The 15,283-nt window shown below is 44.1% G+C and overlaps 2 protein-coding genes across 3 annotated transcripts in view; one reads left to right on the top strand and one right to left on the bottom strand.

Annotated features, from left to right (window-relative positions):
* Positions 1-13,568, bottom strand: part of LOC110528326 (serine/arginine-rich splicing factor 3) — a 30,643-nt gene extending 17,075 nt beyond the window's left edge. The window contains exon 1 of the mRNA XM_021610307.2: positions 13,320-13,568. The gene's annotated coding sequence lies outside the window, so the exon portion shown is untranslated. The remainder of the gene's footprint in view (positions 1-13,319) is intronic.
* A 153-nt stretch (positions 13,569-13,721) lies between these two features.
* Positions 13,722-15,283, top strand: part of fkbp5 (FKBP prolyl isomerase 5) — a 48,375-nt gene continuing 46,813 nt past the window's right edge. For both annotated transcript variants that reach the window (XM_036983904.1, XM_021610304.2), the window contains exon 1: positions 13,722-13,853. The gene's annotated coding sequence lies outside the window, so the exon portion shown is untranslated. The remainder of the gene's footprint in view (positions 13,854-15,283) is intronic.

Below are 15,283 nucleotides of genomic sequence, written 5' to 3' on the forward strand. Positions count from 1 at the left end.
TTTGCCACATTTCAGGCTTCAAACATAAAGATATAAAACTGTATTTTTTTGTGAAGAATCAACAACAAGTGGGACACAATCATGAAGTGGAACGACATTTATTGGATATTTCAAACTTTTTTAACAAATCAAAAACTGAAAGATTGGGTGTGCAAAATTATTCTTAATACTTTCGCAAGGCACTGTACATGCACGCACCACTTTTATTTTTTTCCGTCTTTTTGTTGTTGAAAGAAGTAGTTTTTTTCACTTCACCAATTTGGACTATTTTGTGTATGTACATTTACATGAAATCCAAATAAAAATTATTTAAATTACAGGTTGTAATGCAACAAAATAGGAAAAACGCCAAGGGGAATGAAAACTTTTGGCACTGTAGCTTATATATTTGACATATATTTAGCCTTTATATTTCATCCATACTGAGGCCTAGGTCTATAAGGCCTAGGCCATAGCCTAAACGTATGTTTTTGGCTAACCTCCTCATCATTGTTTCAATTTGCCTAAATGCTGATAAGCAGGACTCTAGGGATCAACAAAATATCAGTCTAATATGGAAAAATGAGAATCAATCACTATGTTCCTCAAGTATTATAACAACATGTCTTAACCAATGTTTTAAAAACATATGTCTTATAGATGAATTGCCTTACACTATCTTTTAGGAAAATCCACAGAATAGAGCCCATTACCAGAGAGTACTCCAATACATTATTAGAAGTGAAATCAGTAGGCTGTTTGAGGAACTACAGAATGACCTGTGATTCAACTGTAACTGGCAGAGGACATTTGTTGCTAGTTTATACTGCATGTATGTCATGTAGGTAAATTATAGCGTATATCATGTCAGGTGTTTCTCAACTAGGCTATATAATCCAAATAAACATAAAAATATCAGGTGTGATTTAAAGGTATATATCACCTTCATAATTTGTGAATCTTGTCTTTGGGAGTTAAAAAAAATATGGTCCTACCAATGTTTAGTGTGCCAAAATCAACTCCAGTTCTCAGTGAAATAGGAAGTTGAGGATGTGTATATTGTCTAAGTATAGGATTCCAGTTGCTATAATCCACAGGTAGTTCTTTGTTTGCCTCGGGGAACTCTGAACAAGAACGTTTCCAATTGAATTCGGACCCGCAGCCACTCCGGAAAAATAAATTCATAGTATAGTTTCTGTGATGGTTTACAAAGGGAGGAAAATGGCACCTCACTATACTATGAATTGATATGCCTAGAGCTAAATAACATACCTCCATGCTTTCAAGTAACAGTTGAACAACAATAGAAATCAAAACTGGGTGGTGTTCAGAGATAGGTGGGAGGGGTTGAGTGGAGCTGAAGGATGGGACTAAAAACAAACAAAAGATAACTATTGTAAAATATACTGTGTCCATAAAATGTATATTGTATGTATAACCTGGAAGTAGAAGCCTAAGTGTTGTTGTCCATTTGTCATGTTGTGTCTTGTCTCTGTCCTTTCCCTTCACCCTGTCTCCCTCTGCTGGTCGTTGTTAGGTTACCTTTTCTCCCCCGCTTTCCCCCAGCTGTTCCTTGTCTCCTCTAACTACCCATTCACCCCGTTTCCCACCTGTTTCCTTTTTCCCTCTGATTAGGTCCCTATATCTCTCTCTGTTTCTGTTCCTGTCCTTGTCGGATTCTTGTTTGTTGTGTTTCATGCCTGAACCAGACTGTCGTCATGTTTGCTGTAACCTTGTCTTGTCCTGTCGGAATCTGCCGGTCCGTCTGAGCCTACCTATGTTTGGTAATTAAAGAAGCTCTGTCTAAGTTAATTCGCTTTTGGGTCCTCATTCACGCACCGTAACAGAAGAATCCGACCAAGAATGGACCCAGCGACTTCGGATCCTCTCCACTCAGCCGTCGGGATCCAGGGAGCGATGCTAGGCAGACACGAGCAGGAAGTGTCTGCTGCTCGACATGCCGTTGAGACCCTGGCCACCCAAGTTTCCAACCTCACAGAACAGGTTCACCATCTCCGCCTCGATCCACCGGCCACTTCCAGGGCTTTCGAATCTCCGGAGCCCAGAATCAATAACCCGCCGTGTTACTCTGGGGAGCCCACTGAATGCCGCTCGTTCCTCACCCAGTGTGATATTGTGTTTTCTCTCCAGCCCAACACTTACTCCAGGAGCACTGCTCGTGTCGCCTACGTCATATCTCTCCTTATTGGACGGGCTCGTGAGTGGGGCACGGCAATCTGGGAGGCAAGGGCTGAGTGTACTAACCAGTATCAGGACTTTAAGGAGGAGATGATACGGGTTTTTGATCGATCTGTTTTTGGGGAGGAGGCTTCCAGGGCCCTGTCTTCCCTATGTCAAGGCAATCGATCCATAACAGACTACTCTATTGAGTTTCGCACTCTTGCTGTCTCCAGTGGCTGGAACGAGCCGGCCTTGCTCGCTCGTCTTCTGGAGGGTCTCCGCGCAGAGGTAAAGGATGAGATTCTCTCCCGGGAGGTTCCTTCCAGCGTGGATTCCTTGATTGAACTCGCTATTCGCATTGAGCGACGGGTTGATCTTCGTCACCGAGCTCGTGGAAAGGAGCTCGCGCTCTCCGTCGCCCCCCTCTCCGCATCACTACCATCTTCCTCTGCCGGCTCGGGTGCTGAGCCCATGCAGCTGGGAGGTATCCGCATCTCGACTAAGGAGAGGGAACGGAGAATCACCAACCGCCTCTGTCTCTATTGCGGTTCCGCTGGTCATTTTGTCACTTCATGTCCAGTAAAAGGCCAGAGCTCGTCAGTAAGCGGAGGGCTACTGGTGAGCGCTACTACTCCTGTCTCTCCTTCAAGATCCTGCACTACCTTGTCGGTCCATCTACGCTGGACCGGTTCGTCAGCTTCCTGCAGTGCCTTAATAGACTCTGGGGCGGAGGGCTGTTTTATGGACGAGACCTGGGCTCGGGAACATGACATTCCTCTCAGACAGTTAAAGGAGCCCACGGCCTTGTTCGCCCTGGATGGTAGTCCTCTCCCCAGGATTCAGCGTGAGACGCTACCTTTAACCCTCACTGTTTCTGGTAATCATAGTGAAACCATTTCTTTTTTAATTTTTCGTTCACCTTTTACACCTGTTGTTTTGGGCCATCCCTGGCTAGTTTGTCATAATCCTTCCATTAATTGGTCTAGTAATTCTATCCTCTCCTGGAACGTCTCTTGTCATGTGAAGTGTTTAATGTCTGCTATCCCTCCTGTTTCCTCTGTCTCTTCTTCACAGGAGGAGCCTGGTGATTTGACAGGGGTGCCGGAGGAATATCACGATCTGCGCACGGTGTTCAGTCGGTCCAGGGCCACCTCTCTTCCTCCACACCGGTCGTATGATTGTAGTATTGATCTCCTTCCGGGAACCACCCCCCCCCCGGGGTAGACTATACTCTCTGTCGGCTCCCGAACGTAAGGCTCTCGAAGATTATTTGTCTGTAGCTCTTGACGCCGGTACCATAGTCCCCTCCTCCTCTCCCGCCGGAGCGGGGTTTTTTTTTGTCAAGAAGAAGGACGGGTCTCTGCGCCCCTGCATAGATTATCGAGGGCTGAATGACATAACAGTGAAGAATCGTTATCCGCTTCCTCTTATGTCTTCAGCCTTCGAGATCCTGCAGGGAGCCAGGTTTTTCACTAAGTTGGACCTTCGTAACGCTTACCATCTCGTGCGCATCAGGGAGGGGGACGAGTGGAAGACGGCGTTTAACACTCCGTTAGGGCACTTTGAATACCGGGTTCTTCCTTTCGGCCTCGCTAACGCTCCAGCTGTCTTTCAGGCATTAGTCAATGATGTCCTGAGAGACATGCTGAACATCTTTGTTTTCGTTTACCTTGACGATATCCTGATTTTTTCACCGTCACTCCAGATTCATGTTCAGCACGTTCGACGTGTCCTCCAGCGCCTTTTAGAGAATTGTCTTTTTGTGAAGGCTGAGAAGTGCACTTTTCATGCCTCCTCCGTCACATTTCTCGGTTCTGTTATTTCCGCTGAAGGCATTAAGATGGATCCCGCTAAGGTCCAAGCTGTCATTGATTGGCCCGTCCCTAAGTCACGCGTCGAGCTGCAGCGCTTTCTCGGCTTCGCGAACTTCTATCGTCGTTTCATCCGTAATTTCGGTCAGGTGGCAGCTCCTCTCACAGCCCTTACTTCTGTCAAGACGTGCTTTAAGTGGTCCGTTTCCGCCCAGGGAGCTTTTGATCTCCTCAAGAATCGTTTTACATCCGCTCCTATCCTTGTTACACCTGACGTCTCTAGACAGTTCGTTGTCGAGGTTGACGCGTCAGAGGTGGGCGTGGGAGCCATCCTTTCTCAGCGCTCCCTCTCTGACGACAAGGTCCACCCATGCGCGTATTTTTCTCATCGCCTGTCGCCGTCGGAACGTAACTATGATGTGGGTAACCGCGAACTGCTCGCCATCCGGTTAGCCCTAGGCGAATGGCGACAGTGGTTGGAGGGGGCGACCGTTCCTTTTGTCGTTTGGACTGACCATAGGAACCTTGAGTACATCCGTTCTGCCAAACGACTTAATGCGCGTCAGGCGCGTTGGGCGCTGTTTTTCGCTCGTTTCGAGTTCGTGATTTCTTATCGTCCGGGCTCTAAGAACACCAAGCCTGATGCTTTGTCTCGTCTCTTCAGTTCTTCAGTAGCCTCCACTGACCCCGAGGGGATTCTCCCTGAGGGGCGTGTTGTCGGGTTGACTGTCTGGGGAATTGAGAGGCAGGTAAAACAAGCGCTCACTCACACTCCGTCGCCGCGCGCTTGTCCTAGGAACCTTCTTTTCGTTCCCGTTCCTACTCGTCTGGCCGTTCTTCAGTGGGCTCACTCTGCCAAGTTAGCCGGCCACCCTGGCGTTCGGGGTACGCTTGCTTCCATTCGCCAGCGTTTTTGGTGGCCCACCCGGGAGCATGACACGCGTCGTTTCGTGGCTGCTTGTTCGGTCTGCGCGCAGACTAAGTCCGGTAACTCTCCTCCTGCCGGCCGTCTCAGGCCGCTTCCTATTCCCTCTCGACCGTGGTCTCACATCGCCTTAGATTTTGTCACCGGACTGCCTTCGTCAGCGGGGAAGACTGTTATTCTTACGGTTGTCGATAGGTTCTCTAAGGCGGCTCATTTCATTCCCCTTGCTAAGCTTCCTTCTGCTAAAGAGACGGCACAAATCATCATCGAGAATGTTTTCAGAATTCATGGCCTTCCGTCAGACGTCGTTTCGGACAGAGGTCCGCAATTCACGTCTCAATTTTGGAGGGAGTTTTGCCGTTTGATTGGGGCTTCCGTCAGTCTCTCTTCCGGCTTTCACCCCCAGTCTAACGGTCAAGCAGAACGGGCCAATCAGACTATTGGTCGCATCTTACGCAGTCTTTCTTTTCGTAACCCTGCGTCTTGGTCAGAACAGCTCCCCTGGGCAGAATACGCCCACAACTCGCTTCCTTCGTCTGCAACCGGGCTATCTCCTTTTCAGAGTAGCCTCGGGTACCAGCCTCCGCTGTTCTCATCTCAGTTCGCTGAGTCCAGCGTCCCCTCCGCTCAGGCTTTTGTCCAACGTTGCGAGCGCACCTGGAAGAGGGTCAGGTCTGCACTTTGCCGTTATAGGACGCAGACTGTGAGGGCTGCTAATAAGCGTAGAACTAAGAGTCCTAGATATTGTCGCGGTCAGAGAGTTTGGCTCTCCACTCAGAACCTTCCCCTTAAGACGGCTTCTCGCAAGTTGACCCCGCGGTTCATTGGTCCGTTCCGTATTTCTCGGGTCATTAATCCTGTCGCAGTTCGACTTCTTCTTCCGCGATACCTTCGTCGCGTCCACCCGGTCTTCCATGTCTCCTGCATCAAGCCCGTCCTTCGCGCCCCCGCTCGTCTTCCCCCCCCCCCCCCCCATCCTTGTCGAGGGCGCACCCATCTACAGGGTCCGTAGAATTTTGGACATGCGTCCTCGGGGCCGTGGTCACCAGTACCTCGTAGATTGGGAGGGGTACGGTCCTGAGGAGAGGAGTTGGGTTCCCTCTCGGGACGTGCTGGACCGTGCGCTGATCGAGGATTTCCTCCGTTGCCGCCAGGTTTTCTCCTCGAGTGCGCCAGGAGGCGCTCGGTGAGTGGGGGGGTACTGTCATGTTGTGTCTTGTCTCTGTCCTTTCCCTTCACCCTGTCTCCCTCTGCTGGTCGTTGTTAGGTTACCTTTTCTCCCCCGCTTTCCCCCAGCTGTTCCTTGTCTCCTCTAACTACCCATTCACCCCGTTTCCCACCTGTTTCCTTTTTCCCTCTGATTAGGTCCCTATATCTCTCTCTGTTTCTGTTCCTGTCCTTGTCGGATTCTTGTTTGTTGTGTTTCATGCCTGAACCAGACTGTCGTCATGTTTGCTGTAACCTTGTCTTGTCCTGTCGGAATCTGCCGGTCCGTCTGAGCCTACCTATGTTTGGTAATTAAAGAAGCTCTGTCTAAGTTAATTCGCTTTTGGGTCCTCATTCACGCACCGTAACACCATTAGTTTACTCCAATTAGAGGAGGGGTGGCAGGGTTAGGGGTAAGTGTAATTTAGCTTAATTCTACACTGGTAGTGACGAAAGCCAGTAGTGTAGTGGAGGTTATGCGCAGGTATTCGCGGTATACCCACTTATTTTTTTCCATGGGCATTGCATATACTCACTTCTTAATCTCCACTGATACGTACCAAAATAGTGTAGTGGAAGTATAGGCAGTTTCAATTAATACACCTGGATGAACAGATCAGAATGTTTAGCTTAAAATGTTGATAAGCTATTTCTTCACATTTTAAGTGCAGCAATGTACAGACGGCGGTAGGCCTTCATGTGAATGTTCCAAAATGCAACAACTATCATGGCTAGGATAATGCCTTTGGCTGCTAGACAATGAAATAAAGTTGAAAGAAAATCAATAGAACAGGAGAAAGCGTATGAGTAAGTCTTTATAAAAATAACTGCCGCCATGTTTCTATGGTGGGATTTTGGCTATAGGCTACTTTCAAGTGAGGTAAACATGCCTCAAAATGTGAAGTAAAATGCCCAGGTTTCAAACAATTAAGGAATAGATGCTAATGGTAGGCGTACCTGTGGATGTATTTCAAGGCCTACCTTCAAACTCAGTGCCTCTTTGCTTAACATCATGGGAAAATCAAAATAAATCAGCCAAGACCTCAGACAAATATTGTAGACCTCCACAAGTCTGGTTGATCCTTGGGAGCAATTTCCACATGCCTGAAGGTACCACGTTCATCTCTCCCAACAATAGTACGCAAGTATAAACACCATGGGACCACGCAGCCGTCATACAGCTCAGGAAGGAGGCGCGTTCTGTCTCCTAGAGATGAATGTACTTTGGTGCGGAAAGTGCAAATCAATCCCAGAACAACAGCAAAGGACCTTGTGAAGATGCTGGGGGAAACGGGTACAAAAGTATCTATATCCACAGTAAAACGAGTCCTACATCGACATAACCTGAAAGGCCGCTCAGCAAGGAAGAAGCCACTGCTCCAAAACCGCCATAAAAAAGTCAGACTACGGTTTGCAACTGCATATGTGGAGAAAGATCTGACTTTTTGGAGAAATGTCCTCTGGTCTGATGAAACAAAAATAGAACTGTCTGGCCATAATGACCATCGTTATTGTTTGGAGAAAAAAGGGGGAGGCTTGCAAGCCGAAGAAAACCATCGCAACTTTGAAGCACGGGGGTGGCAACATCATGTTGTGAGGGTGCTTTGCTGCAGGAGGGACTGGTGCACTTCACAAAATAGATGGCATCATGAGACAGGAAAATTATGTGGATATATTAAAGCAACCTCTCAAGACATCAGTCAGGAAGTTAAAGCTTGGTCGCAAATGGGTCTTCCACATGTACAATCACCCCTAGCATACTTCCAAAGTTGTGGCAAAATGGCTTAAGGACAACAAAGTCAAGGTATTGGAGTGGCCATCACAAAGCCCTGACCTCAATCCTATAGAACATTTGTGGGCAGAACTGAAAAAGCGTGTGCGAGCAAGGAGGGCGACAAATGATCAAATTATACAAATTCCCCAAAAATGTATTTTAATTCCAGGTTGTAAGGCAACAAGATATGACAAATGCCAAGGGGGTGAATACTTTCACAAGCCACTGTAATTACAGTGCATTCGGGAAAAGCAAATTGTGTTATGTTACAGCCTTATTGTAAAATAGATTAAATATATTTTTGTTCCTCATCAATCTACACACAATATGCCATAATGACAAAGCGAAAATAAGTTTGTAGAATTAAAAAAGAAATGTATTCAAAATAAACAGAAATACATTATTTACATACAGTACCCGTCAAAAGTTTGAACACACCTACTCATTTAAGGTTTTTTCTTTATTTTTGCTATTTTCTACATTGTAGAATAATAGTGAAGACATCAAAACTATAAAATAACACATATGGAATCATGTAGTAACCAAAAACGTGTTCAACAAATAAAAATATAATTTATAATTTAGATCCTTCAAAACAGTCACCCATTGCCTTGATGACAGCTTTGCACACTCTTGGCATTCTCTCAACCAGCTTTACCTGGTCTTGAAGGTGTTCCCACATATGCTGAGCACTTATTGGCTGTTTATCCTTCTCTCTGCCGTCCAACTCATCCCAAACCATCTCAATTGGGTTGAGGTCGGGTGATTGCGGATGCCAGGATATCTGATGCAGCACTCAATCACTCTCCTTCTTGGTCAAATAGCCCTTACACATCCTGGAGGTGTGTTGAGTCATGGTCCTATTGAAAAACAAATGATAGTCCCATTAAGCGCAAACCAGATGGGATGGCGTATTGCTGCAGACTGCTGTTGTAGCCATACTGGTTAAGTGTGCCTTGAATTTGAAATAAATCACAGACAGTGTCACCAGCAAAGCACCTCCATATTATACCTCCCCCTCCATGCTTCACGGTGGGAATCATACATGCAGAGATCATCTGTTCACCTACTCTGCATCTCACAAAGATACACAAAGACACTTCTGGTTGCAGCAATTCGACCATGAAGGCCTGTTTCACGCAGTCTCCTCTGAACAGTTGATGTTGAGATGTGTCTGTGCAGAGATGTTACTTGAACTCTGCATTTATTTGGCTGCATTTATTTGGGCTGCAATCTGAGGTGCAGTTAACTCTAATTAACTTATCCTCTGCAGCAGAGGTAACTCTGGGTCTTCCTTTCCTGTTGCGGTCCTCATGAGAGCCAGTTTCATCATAGCGCTTGATGTTTTTTGCGACTGCAGTTGAAGAAACTTTCAAAGTTCTTGAAATTTTCCAGATTGCCTGACCTTCATGTCTTAAAGTAAATGATGGACTGTCATTTCGCTTTGCTTTTTTGAGCTGTCACTGCCATAATATGGATTTGGTCTTTTACCAAATAGGACTATCTTCTCTATACCACCCCTACCTTGTCACAACACAACTGATTGGCTCAAACACATTAAGAAGGAAAGAAATTCCACAAATGAACTTTTAACAAGGCACACCTGTTAATTTAAATGCATTCCAGGTGACTACCTCATGAAGCTGGTTGAGAGAATACGAAGATGTGTTATTTCATAGTTTTGATTAGTTATGCACCGATATTACATTTTGGGCCGATACCGATATCCAATATTTTCCTTGCCAAATAAAACGATACCGATTATTTAAAATATTTGCAGCCTTTTAGGCATTCTAGTACAATTAAATAGTTAACACACACACACACACACACACACATGTACGCAGCGGTCTAAGGCACTGCATCTCAGTGCACGAGGCATCACTACAGTCCTTGGTTTGAATCCAGGCTGTTTCACATCCGGCTGTGATTGGGAGTCCCATAGGGAAATTTTCCAGATTGACTGACCTTCATGTCTTAAAGTAATGATGGACTGTCATTTCTCCTTGTTTATTTGAGATGTTTTTGCCATAATATGGACTTGGTCTTTTACCAAATAGGTCTATCGTCTGTATACAACCCCTACCTTTTCACAACACAACTGACTGGCTCAAACGCATTAAGAAGGAAAGAAATTCCACAAATAGAATTTTAACAAGGCACACCTATCAAAGCACAAGGCGAGAACCACATTCAGACACAGGAGGCAGATGGTTGGAGTCTTACAATGTTTTTTAATCCAAAGGGGTAGGCAAAGAGAATGGTCATGGACAGGCAAAAAGGTCAAAACCAGAACACAATCGAGAGTGGCAGACAGGCTCTCGTGGTCAAGGCAGAATGGTCAGGCAGGCGGGTACAAAGTAAAGAAACTGGCAAGGGTCATAACAGGGAGGACTAGGAAAAGGAGAATGCAAAAAGCAGGAAAAAGGAAAAAAACGCTGGTTTACTTGGAATCATACAAGACGAACTGGCACAAAGAGGCAGGAAACACAGGGATAAATACACTGGGGAAAATAAGCGACACCAGGAGGGGTTGGAGACAATCACAAGAACAGGTGAAACAGATCAGGGCGTGACGACACCTGTTCATTGAAATGCATTCTAGGTGACTACCTCATGAGGCTGGTTGAGAGAATTCCAAAGGTGTGCCTAGGTGTCATCAAGGAAAAGGGTGGCTTCTTTGAAGAATCTCAAATATACAATGTATTTTGATTTGTTAAACACTTTGTTACTCTATGATTCCATATTAGCTATTTCATAGTGTTGATGTCTTCACTACTATTCTACAATGTAGAAAATAGTACAAATAAAGGTAAACCCTTGAAGGAGTAGATGTGTCCAAACTTTTGACTGGTACCGTAAGTATTCAGCCCCTTTGCTATGAGTGTGGAAATTGAGCTCAGGTGCATCCTTTTTCCATTGATCACCCATGAGATGTTTCTGCAACTTGATCGGAGTCCACCTGTGGTAAATTCAATTGATAGGACATGATTTGGAAGGGCACACACCTGTCTATATAAGGTTCCACATTTGACAGTTCATGTCAGAGCAAAAACCAATCCATGAGGTCAAAGGAATTGTCTGTAGAGCTCTGAGACAGGATTGTGTCAAGGCACAGATCTAGGGAAGGGTACCAAGACTCTTCCTAGAGCTGTCTGCCCGGCCAAACTGAGCAATCGCGGGAGAATGGCCTTGGTCAGGAAGGTGACCAAGAACCAGATGGTTACTCTGACAGAGCTCTGGGGTTCCTCTGTGGAGATGGAAGAACCTTTCAGAAGGACAACCATCTCTGCAGCACTCCACCAATCAGGCCTTTATGGTAGAGTGGCCAGACGGAAGCCACTCCTTAGTAAAAGGCACATGACAGCCCGCTTGGAGTTTGCCAAAAGGCACGTATTGACTCTCAGACCATGAGAAACAAGATTATATGGTCTAATGAAACCAAGTTTGAACTCTTTGGCCTGAATGCCAAGTGTCACGTCTGGAGGAAACCTGGCATCATCCCTATGTTGAAGCATGGTGATGGCAGCATCATGCTGTGGGGAAGTTTTTCAGCTGCAAAAAAATGGGAGACTAGTCAGGATCGAGGGAAAGATGAACAGAGAAAAGTATAGAGAGATCCTTGATGAAAACCTGCTCCAGAGTGCTCAGGACCTCAGACTGGGGCGAAGGTTCACCTTCCAACAGGACAATGACCCTAAGCACACAGCCAAGACAACGCAGGAGTGGCTTCGGGACAAGTCTCTGAATGTCCTTGAGTGTCCCAGCCAGAGCCCGGAATTGAACCCGATCGAACATCTCTGGAGAGACCTGAAAATGGCTGTGCATCCAACCAGACAGACCTTGAGAGGATCTGCAGAGAAAAATGTGAGAAACTCCCCAAATACAGGTGTGCCAAGCTTGTAGCATCATACCCAAGAAGACTCAAAGCTGTAATCGCTGCCAATGGTGCTTCAACAAAGTACTGAGTAAACGGTCAGAATACTTATGTAAATGTAATATTTCAGGTTTATTTTTTGCTTTGTCATTGTTTTTGATTTGTCATTATGGGGTATTGTGTGTAGATTGATGAGGGGAAAACAACTATTTAATCAATTTTAGAATAATGCTGTACATAAAAAATTTGGAAAAAGCCAAGGTGTCTCTGTACTTTCTGAATGCACTGTATAGGTTAAATCCCCCCAAGTATTGAACGGTTGTTCACACAGGCCTACCTTAAATAGATACAATATACTGCATGTAATTGAGTAGGTATTCATTGACGAGAACCAAAGTTAATGTACACAACACAGGGAACACAGTGACATCTACTGATCCAATTTCCAACTTGGCACTTATGAGGTACATGATGGAATATATCATAAAACTAACATAACAGAATTCTCCTGCTCCTTGAGGACTTGGTCTACTTCCAAAAACAGATGTATATGTCAGTCTCCTTGTACAACACAGAAGGAAGTGTAAATATAGATGTTATTCACACTCATGGCTGCTCAAGTGTAATAGCTTAAGAACTTATGTTGTTGATAGTTAATTTGAAAAATAAAATGCCCATTACAAGCATTTAATGCATTGCATGTAGTATGTATGTTTTACAATGTGTAATTGTATCCATTTCATAGGCTATTACAGTAGGCTTATACTACACGTAATCCTTACTGATGACAACCTATAGGATTGGTGGTATTTTGTGACCTGAAAGCTTAAGTAACATACATCATGTCCCTGAGAGAGCTATTGAGCATGATTTGATAGCGTCAATGTGTATCCTTGAAATATAAGAAAAACATCAACAACATACACTAGCATAAAGGCCTAGTTTTTAGCCTAGGGCCTATAACATATTGTGCATTAGGCTACACCACACTTGGTAAAACTGCCAATCTTGGTTTATGAAACAAAAATAGGACTATATGATTGGAGCACTGAGGTAAACTAACTAGAAACGTTATATATTGTTCATATGTTATTCATATATTGGTACATTTGATTATTAGTCCAAAACATGGTCTACACAAAGGCCCTTGATTATGAGGCCTAAATATATGACTGGATTCTGCTTTGTAAAAAATACAAAAATAAAAATGAGTCTAAAAAGAAACCCCCCAAGTACATTTTCAATCTGTCGAATTGTATAATACATGCCTCATGTGCTTGATTAATCTAATTAATTGTGGCTGACAATCAATGCTCCAAATAGCCTGCTTGTTGTTATGATGATTAAGATGTGAAAATGACTATTTAAATATTATTCACCCCCCAAAATATTTAATTTAGCCAACATAGCAAATTGAATGACATTTAATTCCACATCTCATTATTAACCTAGGCAGCCAGTATGTTACTTGATAAATTATTCCATTCAATATGGCGTAGCCTAACTATCTGTCCTCCAGTAAAGCATTGAACACTTCTGAAACGCAAAGTTCATCTGTGTACTTACTGTTCCGTTTATTGGAGCTGAGCTGTTCTCGTGGACAGAGTGAGTACACTGCTGTACAGGCTGTTCCTGGTAATTGCGCTGCGCTGCGCTGCGCGCGCTGCGGCGGCGCTCGGAACAGAACGGGTTACAGGGTCAGGGTGTCTGCTAGAACAGTGTGTCCTCATCAGAGCGCAGCTACAGTACTACCGGAACATTGTGTTACTTTCTGGCTACTTTCCAAGGCCTGTTCGTATTTTTTACACTAAACCGCCCTCCCCCTCGTAGTTCCCTCCGCCTTCTTCCTAGTGTAATTTCAATTCTCCTCTCCTTAGGGCTCACACTCGCGTTTTGATCTTCACTAATGTCGGGGGTTTTGAGTGTAAACAACTGCCGGCAGAACATTCAGTACCCTGTTTTGTTATGAGAGGGCGGGTTTGAAATCAGCAGCATAGCGTGCTTACTTGCGTTGCAGAGCTAGCGGTGATATACCGGCTGAAGTTAGCACGAAAGCAGCACACGAGCAATCAAAAGAGAGAAAAGACTAAAGATAAATAGGTAAGTTGCAGCTTTATTTCTTTGTCTTGTATGGACATTGGATAACTGGTTTGCTGTCTTCTGAATGGCTTTATTGGGCATATTTTATCTAGCGAGACCAATGAGTATTGAGTTACATTGTATACAATTGTAGCCTAGTGTTGTATATACAATTGTAGCCCCAGAATAAGATGAAAAAGTAGATAATAAGCAATATGTTTTTAATAAGTCCAGTTTTTAAAACATATGATTCCAGTAATTTGGCTAATGTGTAGAATCAGTGTTCAGTGCAATTAAGTTCTGTTCTATGGTTATTTTCCAGATAAATGTAGGTTAGATCTCATGCTCATGTTCTAGTCCTTAATTTATCACGTGTCAATGTTTTTAATGCGAGTGAGATGAATTTACATCCATTGAAGGCTGTAATCCAATGCTATTATAACCGATTTACTCTTTTCATTATTTTTCTTTCTTTCTCACTCTCTCTTCAGACACACACACACACACACACACACACACACACACACACACAGACACACACACACACACACACACACACACACACACACACACACACACACACACACACACACACACACACACACACACACAGCGAGAGAGAATAATATATCAATTACGATTTCTATTTAATTCAAGGAAAATCTATAATTGACCTAAAATGAATATTTAGCCCTATTTCTTATTATAGGCTTATTACATATAGTTTAAGAAATAGCAATATAGCAGACTTTGTATGCTAGATGTTTACATTTATTCAACATGTTTCTCCAGAACTGTTGCTTATGCAGTGAAGCATAGTATAATAGGTGTGACTATTGTTAAAAACAATATGATTTTATCCAATCATTGTTTCAGTCTAATTATTGACTGGAAGACTGGGCAAAACGGATAGAAAACTAGGACACTGTTAAATATGTTAATCTGTAATTTCCTTTGCATTGTGATTGCTGGATAAGGTTGCAGGTTGAAGGCAACCAAAGCATTTATTGCAGCACACGTTCAAGGCTTGTTATGTGTTGGGGATTATGTGTACATACTGTACCCTCTATTATCAGACCAAGGTTTCCTCCCAAGGTCTGCTTGGCCACACAATGGTTTACTGCATGTTTATATGTGGATTAGTGTGTAGCATTGACTTGTGATAGAGAGCTTGGAGGCACATTATGCATCTGTGTAGTGATTGTGCTGCTCGAGCTCTCAGGACTGAATGTTCTCTGCTTTGTTGTGTTCCGTCCGTGCATTTATCCACAGGGTCTCTGTTCCACTCTCTCTCTGAATAACCTTTTACTGCAGTGTACTAAATCAGGGTCACACAGAGTGTTTCTTGATTCTTAAACAAATCTACTTTGAAACAAAAGTATACACCTCACACATGGTTAAGGGCTTAAAAAAAAGACATGTATCATGTCAGATAGAGTTGAAATGTATTA

This window comes from Oncorhynchus mykiss, chromosome 7, assembly GCF_013265735.2.
Source record: "Oncorhynchus mykiss isolate Arlee chromosome 7, USDA_OmykA_1.1, whole genome shotgun sequence".
Taxonomy (NCBI): Eukaryota; Metazoa; Chordata; class Actinopteri; order Salmoniformes; family Salmonidae; genus Oncorhynchus; species Oncorhynchus mykiss.